At 36.7% G+C, this 17,571-nt stretch overlaps 1 protein-coding gene across 1 annotated transcript in view; it reads left to right on the top strand.

The window, feature by feature from the left end:
* The window catches only part of LOC150082629 (docking protein 6-like), a 96,810-nt gene that overhangs the window by 48,080 nt on the left and 31,159 nt on the right, over nucleotides 1-17,571 (top strand). The gene's annotated exons all lie outside the window — the stretch shown is intronic.

The following is a 17,571-nucleotide window of genomic DNA, read 5'->3' as shown; positions in this document are numbered from 1 at the left end:
CTTTCCCATCTTGTCCGATACTCCTGTAGAAGCCTCTTTGGCATTCATGGAATATTCGGTTGTTTATTTTCCTCTGGGAGCTCTCTTTGTATCGGCGTAGTCTCTTGCTGAGTGCAAGGAGGTTCAGTGTGTCCAAGTATTCTCCTATTATCTGATTCAATGACAGCACATACGGCTGTGTGAATGGCCTCTAGTGTTGCACAGTTGTTGTCGAGCTAATGTGGTATTATTTGCCGATTGAGGTGATCTGTGAATCTCCACAGGATTCTGTTGGGTCTCTGCTTCGGTATCACATGGGTCTTTGTGAAATAAATTTTCGTGGAATTCTGTTAGGGTCTTCTTCCACTCGTCTTCCATTCGGGATATCATGGCCTCATCTCTTTCCTCTTCAGCTGCTCTGGGTTGAATTTCTTCTTGCTTTTCCTCCTCTGGTTCCATGTAGTTTGTATTCGTTGTTCTTTGTAGTTGGTCACTCACGTCCTGCTTGATGTTTTCCAAGATTGCAGGAGCTATCTGGTTCTTGGTGATGATGGTCCTTCCTGGTCGGCTATTCGCTGTAGTGTAACCTCAATATCCAGGAATCGTTCCAACCACTTGGTATGTAGTCTAGACCTGTACATTATCATATCAGTCTCTAGTTTGATTATTTCGTGATGAATGTATTCATTTCCATGCTCCTCTTCATGTGTTGGCATTTTCTTCCTTCCTGGCTGGTCATTAATGCAGTTGTTCAGGAAGCACTTCCAGTTGGTTAGTCTTTCCTTGTGGTAGCCATACTTTGGTGGAGCTAGGCCGCTGAAGCGGCCCTCGTGGGTAGCACAGTTGGTAGAATTGCCGTCCTCCCCACACCGGTGGAAAAGACCTGAATTCAAGTCCCGTTGATGACGAGCGGAATTTTTATGGACCTTTTTTGCAACGTGGCTGAGTTAGTCGGTCTCAGGCAAGGGTACCATGGTTTTTTCCTCCTGGAAACTCGGGTTTTCATCCAGCAAACAGAAAATCGACTACAGAACATACGCAATTTAGACAGGATACACGGAACAATATGGCCTTAGTTTCCGATGCTCGTAAAACCTTATTACAACATATTACGACCGCTAAAGCGACTCTCGCAATGATTTTATTATTATTATTATTATTATTGTAATTTATTACTATTATTATTATTATTATGTCGGTTTTCCATCTTGATGGAAACGCGTTCGCTTCCGCTAAAGCGGAACTCGAACCCGGGTCAATACCGTGAATTAATCCAATGTCGTAACGTCTTGCCATCTCACCCCTTATTATTATCATTATTATTTTATATAATAATAGTTTTATTATTACTAGAGAACACGGCCTGCTACTTTGGCAGTTTTCTTACATGTAACTTAATTGTTCTCCAGCACGGTCGACAAACTGTTTCCTGGGATGATTCACTTGCCGTTCTTTGACATGATTCATATTAATTAATCGCTTTGGTGCGTGATTTTATTTTTATTTAGTTCAGATAAAGTAAATGTTACATTTACCCCTAAACAAAAATTAAATGCTAGGAGGGTAAACAAAACCATAACATAGCAATACAAAATCTATATTGGGTAATATAAAATGTACAAATACAAAGATAAAGATACAAGGCGAAGACAGAATATGTTCCACATAAATTCTCAATATACAGTCAGCATCTGTCCAAGAAGAGAGCAGGGATGCTGTAGGCTGACTGGAACAGAGAAGGAGCACAGCTCATCCTCAAGCAGAGAAGCCACGTAGAACGATGGTGAAATGAAAATTGCAAGATTGCGTAGGTATCTGCAAAAACCTTTGTTCTGTAGGCCTTGTCTACGCAAATTGCCTCAGGGTTGATGTTTAAGTCGTTGAGAAGTCCAATCGTGTTTGCTGGGAACATATGACTGAGCGAGCTGATTTGGTTGAGAGCAAGTGGAATCAGATGTTTGCCGATTACTTATTCTTTTGTTATTCTTGGGCAGGATGATGAGGCTATCGATACTGGGAGCGTCTAGTTTATCGGAAATGAGCTTAGAGAGAGTAATTATGTTGCGAGTGGTGATGATTTGCTTCTAAGGGGTCATTCCATGCAGCAAATGTAGTATATCCCTAGAGATAGTAAGGGGATGCCCTGAAGTCCTATTGCGGTATCGAAGAAGCCAAAACTCAATCCCCAAGAACTGCCGCAGGTAGGTTGGAGGGGGCAGAGGACCAAATTTCCGATGCATAGAGAGTGACCAGTACTACACAAGATCGGATATACAGTACTTAGTTGTCAGCTTGCTATTGCGGCAACCCACTAGTTCCTGTCGAGCTGACCAAAGGGCCGAGAAGAATTTGTTTCTAGCTTCCTTGAAGTGCTCCTAAAAAGACAGGTTCGAATCCCAGACCAAGCCTTATTAAAGTTACTTCCAGCACTGCCTGGGATCTTAACTCGGTTACCTGATCTTAGCACGATTACTTATGGAACAGGCTGAATTTCCTAATAATAAAATGAAAATAATGAAATGAAATAAAAAAACAAATTCTATCTTTTTTTTTTTTTATAAACTGTCATTTTTTTTTTTCAAAATTTATAAATTTCCGCTTTTATCTATTAACTTCATCGTATTAATTTTAATGAATTTTTGCAATAATTTAAAACAAAATTTATGTTTCATAAAATGTAAGACTGCTTTGTAATTCGCTGTTGGGTTTCAGATGTTAAAACAACGACAACAGCCTCTTAAACTGCCAGCTTATAAATCAATACTGACTAATTGGTTTTTAGATTTCAGTGACCTTCGACAACGAAATCGCGCTGAGCAATTAAAAAACATTTTTTAGCTTAAAAACTTGATCAGCCAGCTTGATTCATTTCAATGTCGTGACCAGTGTGTAGTCAAATTGCGTGACAAGCAATCAGAGACATGGGTCACTGGGTCAGTTTTGTTGCTAATTGCCAATCGATTTACAGCTAATTAACCTAATGTTTACACCGCTTAAAATTAATTAGTTATTATTCTGTGCCAAACTAATTTATGACTTAATTTTCACGCAAAGGAAATGGCCATAAAAAATTGCTCTGATAAGAATCATTCACAATTTTGCCCACAGTTGTTGCTTCATTACGATAAGATTAATTAGTAGTTACACCAGATGGCGTATAATAATAATGTGTCAAATAATCATATTTTATATTTTTGTCAGTATGTTAATTTTATACTTCCGTAATTAATTTGTGAATGAAATATATTTATTCAGAATTTTAACATTATTTATGCTCTGTCAGTTATTTATTTGAGTTTTAGAATATTTTATAGTGCCTTCATATTACATCGCTTATTTATTTAAAATTTTTCTGATAAATATTTCGGGAAAATAGAAAGCAAGAAAACAGTTTTCTTGCTTTCTATTTTCTTAAAGTCTTAAAGATGAAGACTTTAAGAAACGAACAAACATTTTGGCGATTGTAAGAGATAAAATCGCACGGAGAAATCCAATCCATTAACCACCACCTCCTAAACTATCTTGAAACCTTCCATGTGATCAGTGATCGCCAATGTGGATTCCGTCATTGTCGATCCACTGGTGATATTCTGGCTTATGTTATCCATCTATGGACAAATTCGATGAAAAAGTTTGGTGAAACTCAAGCAGTTGCTTTTGACATTTCAAAGGCTTTTGATCGTGATTGGCATAAAGGTCTTCTAAATAAGCTTCAATTTTGTCGATGATAGCACATTGCATTCCACTTTCCATTTTGAGCAACCTTGCCCTGCTCAATCAACTTCAACTTCTCGAATATCCGCTACCAATTCCTTAAATGCTGATCTCCAGATAATTCTCCAGTGGGGCAAAGACAACTCAGTTGATTTTAATCCTTCTAAAACTCAGTCTTGTCTTATATCTCGCAAAAAGGATTCATCTGCTCTTATTCTTATCTTTGGTGACACTCCGATTTCTAGGCAAAATGATATATCTCTTTTGGGGATTACCCTGACTTCTAATCTCTCTTGGCACAAGCACATTACAAATATTGCTTCCTTTGCATCTAAAAAACTTTGTTTTCTCTTTCGCTCTCGGCGTTACTTTTCTTCCAAACAGTTGTTCACTCTGTACAAATCGCAAATCCGTCCTACCATGGATATTGTTCCCACATCCAGGACGGTGCCCTCAAACCCTCTCTCAGGCTTCTAGATTCCATTCAGAAGAGGGCAGTTAGGTTAATTAATGACTCATCTCTAACAGTCTCTGCACTCGCTGTCTCACAGACGTACTGTTTCTGCTGCATGCCTTTTCTACAGATACTTCCATGGGCACTGTTCTTCTGAATTGGCTTCTATAATTCCCGCTCTCTCTCTTTCAAAACAGTCCGAACACGTGGCGCCACCAGCCAACATCCATTTACTGTCCAACTTCAAACTCACAGGACCAACTTTTTATCTTCCTCGTTTATTCATTCAACTGCCGTTTTCTGGAACAACCTTCCTTCATACGTATTTCCTGAAAATTACAGTCAGCGGAAGTTCAAGTCTAATGTCAACAAATATCTTCTTTCGTCTTCTAAACAACCAACCCATGCACGGAGAAATCCAATCCATTAACCACCAACTCCTAAACTATCTTGAAACTTTCCGTGTGATCAGTGATCGCCAGTATGGATTCTGTCATTGTCGATCCACTGGTGATATTCCGGCTTATGTTACCTATCTATGGACAAATTCAATGGACAAGTTTGGTGAAACTCAAGCTGTTGCTCTTGACATTTCAAACGCTTTTAATCGTGATTGGCATAAAGCTCTTCTAAATAAGCTTCCATTTTATGGTTTTGTCAACTGTTTTTTGTAGTTGGGTATTCAATTTCTCTCTGACTGCTCACTGCAGGTGATGGTAGATGGCTGTCTATCTTCAAACTTCTCCGCTAATGCTGGTATTCCCGTGGTTCAGTTCTTTCTTCCACTATTTTTATGTTGTATTAACGATCTTCTTCCATTGACGAAAAATCCTGTCCGTGGTTTTGCTGATGATAGCACATTGCATTCCACCTTCCAGTTTGAGAAACCTTGCTATACAAACAGCTTCCACGTTTCGAATATCCACTATCAATTCCTTAAATGGTGATCCCCAGGTAATTATCCAGTGCAGCAAAGATAACTTAGTTAATTTCAATCTTTTTAAACTCAGTCTTGTCTTATACCTTGCAAAAAAGAATTGTTCTGCTCCTGTGCTTATCTTCGATGATACCCAGATTTCTAGACAAGATCACATAGTTCTATTAGGGATTACTCTGACTTCTAATCTCTCTTGGCTTAAGCACATCCCAAATATTGCTTCCTCTGCATCTTAAAAACTATTTTTTTTTCTTTCGCTCTTGGCATTACTTTTCTTCTGAACTGCTCTTCACTCTGTATAAATCTCAAATCCTCCCTACCATGGAATATTGTTCCTACATCATGGGTAGTGTCCTCATGTTTTTTTGGCTGGTGTAGCAAAAGCCTCATGCTTCCTTGCACCATATGAATAATAATAATAATAATAATAATAATAATAACTTCTCCCAGGCTTCTAGACTCCTTTCAAAAGATGTGATCCATCTTTTACAAAGTCTCTCCACTCTCTATCTCACATTCTGTTTCTGCTCCATGGGCGCTGTTTTTCTATTATCCTCCCTCTCTTCCAAACAAGTCCTAATACGTGCCGCAACCGGTCAACTTCCACTTAAGGTGGAATTCCACTGAGGCAACATTTAGGCCACATGTAGCATGCGACATTGACGCATGCTACACACAGTCTTTCAATCGAAGGAACACGAAGCGACAAGAAGCAAGTATCTTTTCCACATGCTACATGTTGATTGTTGTTGCCGGGGTGCATGCTTCACCTCTCAACAAGTTTCCACGTGTCGCACAATGTCGTCGTTATCCAACAGTCGGCGGATCGGTGCGGCTTGTATCATGCGACATGGAGTGGAATATTGAAAAAACTACCTTGTTTATTGAAGATTATCATAATTCACCGGAGTTATGGAATAATAAAATTAGTGATTATAAAGACAACAGAGTAAAAAATGATAAGCTGAAGCAGTTAGCGAGTAAATACGATTGTAGTGTGACTGATGTGAAAAAGAAAATCAAGAATTTGCGTTCAGCTTTCCATCGTGAGCGAAAAAAACTACAATCAAAGGTTCATCTCCTAGCAAAAAAGGGAAATGGTTTGCATTTGAGCTTTTGAGTTTTTTATTGGAGGTCGATGTGCCTAGATCAACATTGTCAACTGCTGTCAGTGATGAGGAGGACTTTGAGGTGAGTTTTTTTAAATTTAAAACTTAATTACCTTAATTTGAATAGTACATATAAAAGTTAGGCATAAAGGTCCTGGCCAAGGCACACGTCCTACATCTGATTGAAAATATCTCATAAATTCGTTTCTCACTTCTTTAGCTTCAAAAGTTGCTCTCCGTGCTCTATGTTGCAAATCCTGCAGACCAGTATCGCCTTGGATAACTGCCCTCCATGATCCCGGAATAATATTTCCATCTAGTGTTTCATGATCAAAAGTTCCTTGAGGAGAATATAGTGATCGCGATGTTTTCAAAAAGTTTTCAACTCCTTCTCAAAAAGTTATGAAGATAAATGCATGTTGTTGTGAAGATTTCAGAGTTTTTCACATTAATCATTAGTGGTTTTCTAAATACACGAAACACAGATGATAGCAACCCAAAAGTATTTTCCACTACTCTGCGAGCGCGAGAATGTCTATAATTGTATTGTCTCTGACAAGAGCCTGTCGTGGTAGCCGCTAAAGGGTTTCATGATGTGTTCTCACAGAGGGAACGCATCATCCATCAATATTACATAAGGCGATAACTTATTGCTACCAGGAAGTGGTTGTGGTTGTGGTTATTGTAGGTTTTCTTTGGCCAATTTCTTATAAAATGACGTTTCTCGAAAAACACCTCCGTCAGAAATCCTGCCTTGACAGCCAATATTAGCGTATACGAAATTATAGTTTGCGTCAGCAATGGCCATCAAAACAATGCTGAAAGTCCCTTTGTAGTTGAAAAACATACTGCCACTGTTTTTTGGGTTTTGCATGACTACGTGTTTTCTGTCACAAGCTCCAACACAATGCGGGTAATTCCAGGAAACTTCAAAATCTTTTGCTATCTTTCTCCACCCATCTTCCGTGCACGGCATCTGGAAAAATTCAAAACAAATTTAGTTATCTAGTAATTGCATTTTTGTAATTGCAGAAAGAAGAAGAACAAGAAGGCAGTCGACACACTCAAGATACTCAAGCAGAAGTCAATGAGCCTCGAAATCAGCATGAAATGTCCAATAAACGCAAAAGAAATATAGCTGTGAAGAAGAAAGTGAAAAATACACTGCCCCTAAAAAGACACGGAAGCGTTTATCTCCTTCGGATTGTGAAGAGGAAGCATATAGTATTTTAAAAAATGCGTGTCAAAGAGATGATTGCTGAACATATGGAGACCATGTGGCTAATGAGCAGCGAAATTTAAGCTCTAGAGCACGAACAATGGTTAAGCACATAATAAATAATACATTATTTGAAGCAGCTATGGGCAAATATGATGTCGAAATTGTGCCTACTCGAACTAGTACACCTCTTCATCACAACTATGAAAGTAGTGGTTGCACTATTCTCTCCTCTGGGGCCGAGAATCTGCCTCACAACTACGAGTATGAAAGTAGTAGTTTCACAGTATCCTCTGGAGCATCTGCAACAACGTTTTCTGAGCCATCCAACAGCTCAGAAAACCTTTTGACTTTTCCAGTACTTTCTGAATTCCTAACTAAGAAGACTCTGCCGAATTGACTTGAAATCTTGTAATAATATATGTATGTTTGTAATAAATAAAATGTTTAGCATAATAATATTTTTACTTTCCTCGACAAAATCATGTAGAACGTCGATCAAAGCTCTGCATACCTCTGGAATAATTCGAGAAATGCTTGGCTCAGATATCCGAAACAGATACATAAGGGATGGACAGCTATCACCAGTACCCAAATATCTCAATGTTACTAACATTTTTACACGAGGTCGTATTGCCTCACGAAAGTTGGTATCATATTTTTTTATAATAGGTGAGACTTTCTCAAGCAAGTACTCAAAATCTTCTTTGCTCATTCGTGTGAAATTTCGAAATAATGCTTCATCGTCAGCAACCAAAAAATAATAATAATAATAAAAAAAGAATAAAAAATAAATAAAAGTTAGGTGGCAAATAAATGAAAATTTGTTATTTTGAATTTTTTGCTTAAATTTTCGCTTAAATTAATCAAGATTTTTATGATGTTTACTGAAAACATTAATCTATTTTAGAACACTATAGGAAAATGTGTTGGCTTGGAGGTCCCCCAAAGCCTGGGGCCCCTAGGCACGTGCCTCATTGTCTTAATGGGTAATCCGCCACTGTCAGCAACCAACTGATTGTAAAAATCATTCTGAGCTTCTTCACCACCAACATATAATTCTCTTCTCCACCACCGTGGCTTTCTTTTTTTTCTACCATTCAAAGCTATTACCAAATATGCAGCCGCCACGACTGTTTGTAAAGACATGATGCACCAAACTGAAATTGCCTCCATGGAATCGTTGAGACGCATGCTTCAAAGTATAGACGACATAGCGCATGCGACACGTGGAGTCAAATTCCGGATGCGACATTGTGGCACATAGTCGCACACCTAGAAACAGGCAACACTAGGAAACATGTAGCATGCCTCTTGTCGTTCAGTGTTGCCTCAGTGGAATTGCGCCTTTACTGTCCAGCTTAAAACTCACAGAACGAACTTTTTCTTTTTCCTCGTTTATTCTCCCCCCCCCCCCCGTTTATTGCCTGAAAATTGTAATCCACAGAAATTAAAGTCTAATATCAAGAAGTTTCTTCTTTCAGCATTTCAGCCTTCAACTTTTCGTATTTGGAGGTTTCATTAAAAAAAAAAAAAAAAAAAGCAACGACAATGTTCTTACGAATGTTTTTATTTTAATTTTATCGTTTTGTGACACAGTAGAAAAGTTTGTTTTTTTAATAAATTGCTTGTTATTTTCATTGAATATAAATACTAATAAAAGCACGCCAGACTGGAAACTTAATCTTTGGCATGTTCCGCTATCTTTCGGGATACAGAAGAGTTCCAAAGTCGCTGTACGCATGCGTAGTACATGCAAAGCTATTCGTGCCAATTTTACCAAGTGGCACCTCGTTTCGTTCTGTTCAGTTACAAATACGACTACATTATGTAACATTTAATCATATCGACTATTATAAATATAAAATAAAAACAATGTAGTAATAAAGTAAAATAATTATAAATCAGTATTAAATGCAAAAAGTTATTTACGTTTTTCTTTTTGTTTTTTGTCATATGCCATTCTATCTCAAGTCAAATAGAAATCTTCATTACATAAGTTTAGCCTGTTTGTCGAAAACGTATTTTGTTGCCTATAACTACAGGGAAGGAAGATGAGTCATAATTGTAGATTTTCGTTAGTATACTAAGATTTGCCTTTTAGAAATTTTTTTTTTTAAATTTCCGTTTTAAATTTTTTAAATTTCCGGATTGACTTTTTATGTGTACAGCATTCCTTATTGCCCCTTATTTTCAGCCTGCTTCCTCACATTCTCTTTCATCTGTAGCTATCTTTTTTCCTCTAACTTTTATTTTTTTAATAAAAATTTAGAAGAAAAAACAATATAACCAAAACCAAGATAACCCCTATTAAAAAATAAAAATTTGAATTTTTATATATATATAAATTTTTAAATATTTGACATATAAATTTAATAAATATTTAAATATTTAAAATATAAATTTAATAAATATTTAAAAAAATTAAATATATATAAAAATTTTAATGTATTTGAAGATGAAATGCACAAGGTATAATTATATATGGATTTTAAGTAATTAACTATATAATATTGGTGTGGATACACCATAGTTTACCCATAAATTAAACTATGCATGTGGTGTAAAAGGCATCATTTTAATTGTATCTCATATGAGATACTTGGAGGCAGCCACAATATGAGATACAATTAAAATGATGCCTTTTACACTACATGCGTAGTTTAAATTTATGGGTGAATATTATATAGTTAATTACCAATATTATATAGTTAATTACTTAAAACCCATATATAATTATACCTTGTGCATTTCATCTTTAAATACATTATCTGTACACCATTTGGCATCTCAACTGTGATGGCATGTTGCATTACCAGGGTACCTACCCACCCACCGATAATAGGCCAACAACTTTGAAACGATGCTGTCTTGGTAGTGGTATCCACTGAGAATAAATAACAGTAATCTTCTCTACTAGAGAAGTGTTACTTATTGCAAAGGCAGCCACAATATGAGATACAATTAAAAAAATGCCTTATACACTAATACGTAGTTTAAATTTATGGGTAAACTATGGTGTATCTACACCGATATTATATAGATAAAATTTTTAAATATATATAAAAAAATATATATACAGTATATATTCATGTTGAGGGAAACATGTTGAGGAGGCTTCCATCCTGCAGTCAGTTGATAATGGCTGCAGTTTATATATATATTATAGAGTTATTTAAAGATCGGCTCCAGAGCTACATTACACAAGTTTTCTTGGCACTACAAGAACTTTTTTTTAAAAAAAGGACATCATGCATTTTTTTATTGTAACACCATCTAGTGAAATTAATTGCAATTTTGGGTTTATTTGAACAAAAATTTTCCATTTATTCCATGTATATTTCTTGTATGCCTTGAAATTTTTTATAATTACATGTTATTAACTATATAATATCGGTGTAAATACACCATAGTTAACCCATAAATTTGAACTGTGGGTTAACTATGGTGTATTTACACCGATATTATATAGTTAATTACTTAAACCCATAAGGAATTATGCCTTGTGCATTTATTTTTCTAATTTATACACTTGTTATGTATATACTTGACATGCTATGTATTCTTCAAACTTCAGACTCGCAGAACCAACTTTTCATCTTCCTCGTTTATTCATTCAACTGCCGTTTTCTGGAACAACCTTCCTTCATATGTCTTTCCTGAAAATTACAGTCTACAGAAAGTTCAAGTCTAATGTCAACAAATATCTTCTCTCATCTTCTCAACCTCCAATCCAAGCACAGTACTAAGTACTATAGGTTCTAATACCTCATGTGTTTGGGGTTTTTTATAAAAAAAAAAAAATACTTCCTCACCAAAAGTATTAGGATGCCACCAAGTTTGGAAAAAAATTCATGAATCATTCTTATTCATTAAAATTCGTTTATGAATTTTAATGAATAAGAATGATTAATAAAGGAATAACGTTTAGGCTTGCGATTCAACCTAATGACTGCATCAGTTTGTTTTGGAACACTTACAACCAGTTCCTTGTAGGAGTCAGCAGCAATTTGTGTCCTTTGGTGCAATAACCAGTTCATCTGTAGAAGAGGAGAATGTTGCCACCCCCTTCCTGATCTGGTGTTCTAGTTCATCCCAAAGGTGTTTGATTGAATTCAGGTTTGTATTTGAGGTAGACCACGTGAGTTATTGGACTTTGTTTAACTCAAACCAGGTTTTTACACTGTTGTTGTATTCAATTTGTATTCAATAGAGCAATATTGTGCTGGAACACTGAGGGCCCATTTCCATAGAAATAGGCCGAACGTAGCCGAGTGGTCAGGAGCGAGAGTGCATAGCATGCTTTCTTTGAGTGGACCAGAGTTCAAGCCCGTGACTACTAAATACGATAAATATTTGTATTGACGATTGATTGTAAACTCTGCTGACATGGTTGTCGTGCCAGAGTATAAAGAGAAAGTTTATTTAATTTATTTAGAAATTTCAGAGTACAAGCACTATGGAATTATCCAAGATATCAATGTACAACTCTGCACTGATCATTTTGACACCAAAACTAAAAGGCAGATTACAAATTACAAGAAGCAGTGACAGCTTGCATTGTAGGCACAATGCAAGGGTCTGTTCATACTCTGATGCAAACACATAGCTCAGATGATGAGCTTACAAGGAATCATTTGACAAGAATATTATCATCAACCATATTTTTTTAGCACGTGAATTTGAACCTCTGTTAATGCTAACGTGTATAACATTTTACATTAGAAGTGACCACTTGGAAAATATACTACAGAAGATGACCTTCTCCAGACATTCTCCATACCCAGATTTGACCATCCGATCTGAAGATTGTGTAACACACCCCATTATTCCATAGGATCTGTTTCCACTTTTTCATGTTCCAAGAACAATGGGTGTGGACAGAGCTTTAAATGATGTTCTGCATTTGTTAGTTCAATCTGTGGGCAGTGTGAGTTATACCACAAAAGTGCATACCATTCATTTCCCTATAGACTGTGGAGGCATTTACAGACACTTCTGTAGATATTTGAGGCCAGGGCTGTGTCTAGAAATTTTGGTGCCTGGAAAAAAAAGAGTTCATACTGCATCCCCACAAATTAAATTTATTTCATTTTTGCATCCCTTGCAGAAATGCATCCAGGGCTGTATTCCATTCATCCATGCTTTTGCACAGCCATGTCTGAAGTTCCAGCTTAGCATTCACAAATAACACTGCTTGGTTCTCTTTCATCACTTTTTTCAGGGTTCAGCGATTACTATTACCGATCCCTGAAAATTTTTACCTGCCTGGTAATTTGTAAGCAGGCACCTATGATGCCCTTTGCTCTTCAAGCTTTTCACCACATCAGCTGCAGTTGATTTTTCAGACATCTTGAAAAATCTCACTTGCTGTTGCATGTGTGTGGCTGTTACAGGCAGTGACAAATTGCTGTTATGATATCAGGCAGTTAAACCACTTTGAAACATAAGCACCTAGTCACATCTCATTCTGCTTATTTGTGATATCAGATATTGCCCGAACACTGTTAAATGTTTTCTTGCTCTGCATACATCTCGTTCACACTCTTCACTGTATTGGAAGAGGTGCAGGGGAGTATGGTGGAGTAGGGAATGTGGTGCCCAGGTGAAAATTGCAATTTAGTGCTCCCTTTAAAATTTTCTTCATATGTGTATGTAAGTTTAAGGTTTTCAGGCACCCCTTGAATATTGGTGCCCAGGTGCAGGGCACTCCTGGCACCCTTGAGATGGCCCACCCCTGAAAATGTGTAAAAAATACATTTGGTAGAGTGGGCAGCCCAAGACAAGCCAGCACTACTGTAAATAAATTAAATGAATTTGAACATTTGACTAGGTCAACCAATGCTGATATAATAGAAGTAAGGGAGACATGGTGCCATCCAGAGATAGGGGATGATAAATTTCATCATAGGAAATACAATGTGTTCAGGAAAGATAGGGAGGAGAACAATGATTCTTATCCAAAGCTCTCTGAAAGCGATTAAACTGTCCTCTGAGATCAAGTTCAGATGGATGCTTAATCATGATGCATGATGACTTGCGGTAAATGGAAGATGATAATAAGGGAATGTTACAGAAAAAAATGATTCTGAGGAGGATGGTAAAAATCTCTATAGGCAACTTAAATGGTCAGCCAAGTATGTTGCTTCATTATGGGCAACTTCAAACTATATCTTATAGATTGGAAATTGCGGAAGGGCAATACACCATGGGAAAACAGATTTTTGAGCCATCTGGCTGATTGTTATTTATTCCAACATATCAAAGAAAGTACAAGAGATCTAATATCTTCAACTTGGTTCTCATCAAGGATCAGATATCTGATATCGCAGAAACTAATAATGGGAAGTGACCACAATGTCATAAAAGGGGTAGTGTCCAAAGAGATTTCGAGTTGAAGGAAAAGGGGAAGCATACCCTCTACTATGATATCTTCTCTTCAATTTCAGGAGATGGGTTGTAGTGGTTTCAGTTATTTCTTGGGATCTATTAAGTAGAGAGACAATTATACACTGCTGGATATTATTGCATTATGGGAAGTGTTCAAGGGATTTAACCTGGAATCTATAAATACATTTGTTTCAGTGGGGAAGTTTCACAAAGGAAAGATGCCAAAGTGGATGTTTTTGGGAATTGTGTGAATTCAGACTACCACAAGATACTGGTTTAAATGAATATTATAAGCATATATGTAACAAAATTACTGATGGTATAAAAGGAAAAAGCTGAGTGTGAGAAATCACTAGAAAGAAAGCTAAAATGAACACAGTTATTTTCATGCATGAATGCAAAAATTAAGAGAGTGAATCAGATAGGCCCCTTGATCAAATTCAAAAAGTCACAGAAAGCCCAACAGAAGTGGCAGACAAGTTGAATATGTACTTTTCTATTCTCTTTACAGTTTCCCACAGACTCATTCTCGAGAAAGAGTCTGTGGGAAAAACTACTGAAGATTGTAGAGTCTGTAGTTAATGATATGAGACAGGACTGTCTCGATAGGAATGGTATCTTTAATGGATCACAGCATGGATTCATGAAGTGGCATCTAACCAATCTAGTTAATTATCATGACAGAGTCATAAAACAGTAGGATGCAAGAAACAACTTGGATGTTATTTACCTTGACAGAGAGAGCTTTTGAGTAAAGTTTTTAGTAAAGCTTTTGATACTTTTAACCATGAATGGCAATTACAAGAACTTGAGCAGATTGAAATTGATTGTCAGACCAAAGGATGGCTAAAAGATAGGATACAGAGAGTAGTCATGACCGGCCATTCCTCAGGGTGGATTAGTGTAGCAAGTGAAGTCACTCAGAGATTAGTATTGGGGCTTAAGTCGGGAAGGGTGTTTAATTATTAGAACCATGCCATTTTGCTTCAAAATTACTTAGATCTATTGTACAAATGGTCCGAAAAATGACAACTGAAGTTTAGTGCTTTTAATGTATGATTTTGTACCTAGGGAACACAAATCCAGGAGCTACTTATGGGCTAGGGAGAATGATGGCAAAAGTGATTTTGGCCAAGAAACCCTTAGGATTCAGTCAGATATATAATTTCCATGCAGTGTAAACAAGTGACTAGGAGGGTGCATGTTGTCCTGTCTGTGATATATAGGAAATCACAAGTAGGGAAAAGATTGTTATTGTCCCTTTATATGATGTACATCTAGTGATTGACAAGCTGCCTGGAGCAAGTTGACCTTTGAGTTGGGAAATCTATACTACCTACCACTTTATTAGGACCATGAGCTAATGATATGCTGGACTGCCATTGACCCAAATCACTACTCTACAGAGATATTGTACAGAGTCAACAAGGTGTTGCAAAGTGGCACATGGAATATTGGACCATTCATGTAACAAAACTGTCCTCAACTCCTGGAGTGATATGAAGAAAGGATTGTATATGTGTGATATGACAAGGAGTGATATGAAGAAAGGATTGTATATGTGTGATATGACAAGGAGTGATATGAAGAAAGGAAAGATATTTACTTCTGTCAGTATTCAGTCAGTAATAGAAGGAATTATTCTGCTTCATGATAATGCATGCTCACATTTTTAATACATTTCAGGCCTTGCTTTAGAAGATATGCTAAGATGCACTCCAGAGGTCTACATACAGCCCAGATTATGTGACATTAACTTTCTTGGTCCATTTAAGAAAAGTTTTGATAGGATATAGTTTGATATGAATGTGAGTGGGTGTTAAGCACCACGGCAGCTATGGCTGTTAGGTATCTATATATTCTGTTGTTATTGTTGAAAGGTTTTAGGCATGCCACCAACTTAGACCATATTGTTCAATATATACTCCTGCCTAAATTTGGAATCACAGCATATGACAACAGTTTTTGTTAATTTTTTTGAAATTAGCTATGACAATGTAAGGTTTGATATAAAGAAACAATGCACTACAAAGTATTTTAAGATTTTTATTAAGTGCCAAAAAATTTAAAGCAAAAAAAAATATTGAAATGATGAATATTAACAACTATACTGATTTTTCATCAAAATATCCTTCACGAGATTTTGTTACTACCTTACAAAGTTGTAGCATTCTGGTAATCATTTTTATAATAGTAACTTGACATTATTTCCAAGCCATCTGCAAGGTTTTTTGAAATTTTTGTGAAGATGGGCAAACTTCATAAACTTGACAGTCTAGATGATCTCATAAAAGCTCTATTGGGTTTAAGTCAGGTGATTGGGGTGGCCACACCATAATTTTCAATATCCCTTCCTGATATTTAGTTGCTAGAAAGGCCCTGCTTCAGGTCATTGTTGTAATATAAAATTTCTTCCACAAAGTTGAAGTACAGAGTATAGCATTATGCTCAAGAATGTTTTTAAAACTTTCTTTTCTTAAAATTCCTTCAATTCTGATGATGTCACCCAGGACCATGCCGAGCCATTTTAGTACCTGAGGCAAGAATGAAAAATTGCACCCCACTGTTAATGATAGAAACATTTGCAATTATTTGATCTTTCTTTTGGCCCCTTTCAGCTTTTAACCTGAGGCAAGAGCCTCGTTCACCTCACCCTCGGCATGGCTCTGATGTCACCCACTACAAAAAACAGAGCAACCCCAGGTCATGGTGGAACCACCACTGTGCTTGACTGTAGTCACTAAACAATATGGCACCATTTTTATTTCAGTTGATTGCCACGCATAAACTCTACACTTAGATCCAAAAATTTCAAATTTGGATTCATCTTCTGTCCACAGTATATTTTTCATACTTCATTTGTCCAATGTTGATGGCGCTTAGCCCAAGACAACCATTTCTTTCGATTTTCCTAATAAGACTTTTTGGACCACTACATGACCATGAAATCCTGCTTGTTTAAGACAGTTTTACAGTGGATGCAGACACAACACCGTCTCTGTTCCTATTGAACTCAACTCGGATTTCCAGTGCAGTAAGTCATTGACTGCATTTAGAAATCAGTGTTATGGTGGCCTTCTCTTGTGCTTCCGTTGTTACGTGTGGTTGTTCTGATCATGGTTTGTCCTTTAAATGGCAACCTCCTTGAATTGTCTTATGGAAGTTTACTCCTTTAAATGAAACACTTAGTTTTTTGCTGATGCTTCTCAAGTTATAATAGTCCTTCTTTTTTCAACACTCAGTTCCATATTTCTTTGCTGTTGTTATTGTTATTTGGTTTTTAGGAGCATTAGCAACTAAGGCCATATTGCTCTGTGGGGATATGCGGTGGTCATTCCTTCACCTTTCCGCATCCTCCGTATTTGGTGGTCATGGGCTTGAACCCCGGTCTAATCAAGAAGCGTGTGCTACGCACTGCTGCTCCTGCCCACCCGGCTATGGAGGCACCTTCCATATTTCTTGCCATGTTTATCACAAAACACACAAAACTTACAACAAACACTTTTTCTGAATGGCTGGTGTTTGATTTTATAAGTTACAGCTCTTACTTCTGAATTTATATTATTGCAAAGCACTGTAGATCATCTGAAACGTTCTACCCCGTTAGGAAGCTTCTACACCTTTTTGGAATATTCTAAAAATTTCTTAAATATTATTTTAGTTTTTTGAATTTAATACATAGTAAAAAATATTTCAATAAAAATTTGGTAAACAAGTTGGTGCTATATTAATAAAAACTGAAAATTAAGAAAAATTAAATGTGATTCCA

This window comes from Mastigoproctus giganteus, chromosome 7, assembly GCF_048544385.1.
Source record: "Mastigoproctus giganteus isolate SK-2022 chromosome 7, ASM4854438v1, whole genome shotgun sequence".
Classification (NCBI taxonomy): Eukaryota; Metazoa; Arthropoda; class Arachnida; order Uropygi; family Thelyphonidae; genus Mastigoproctus; species Mastigoproctus giganteus.
This window is presented reverse-complemented; position numbering and strand designations above follow the sequence as displayed.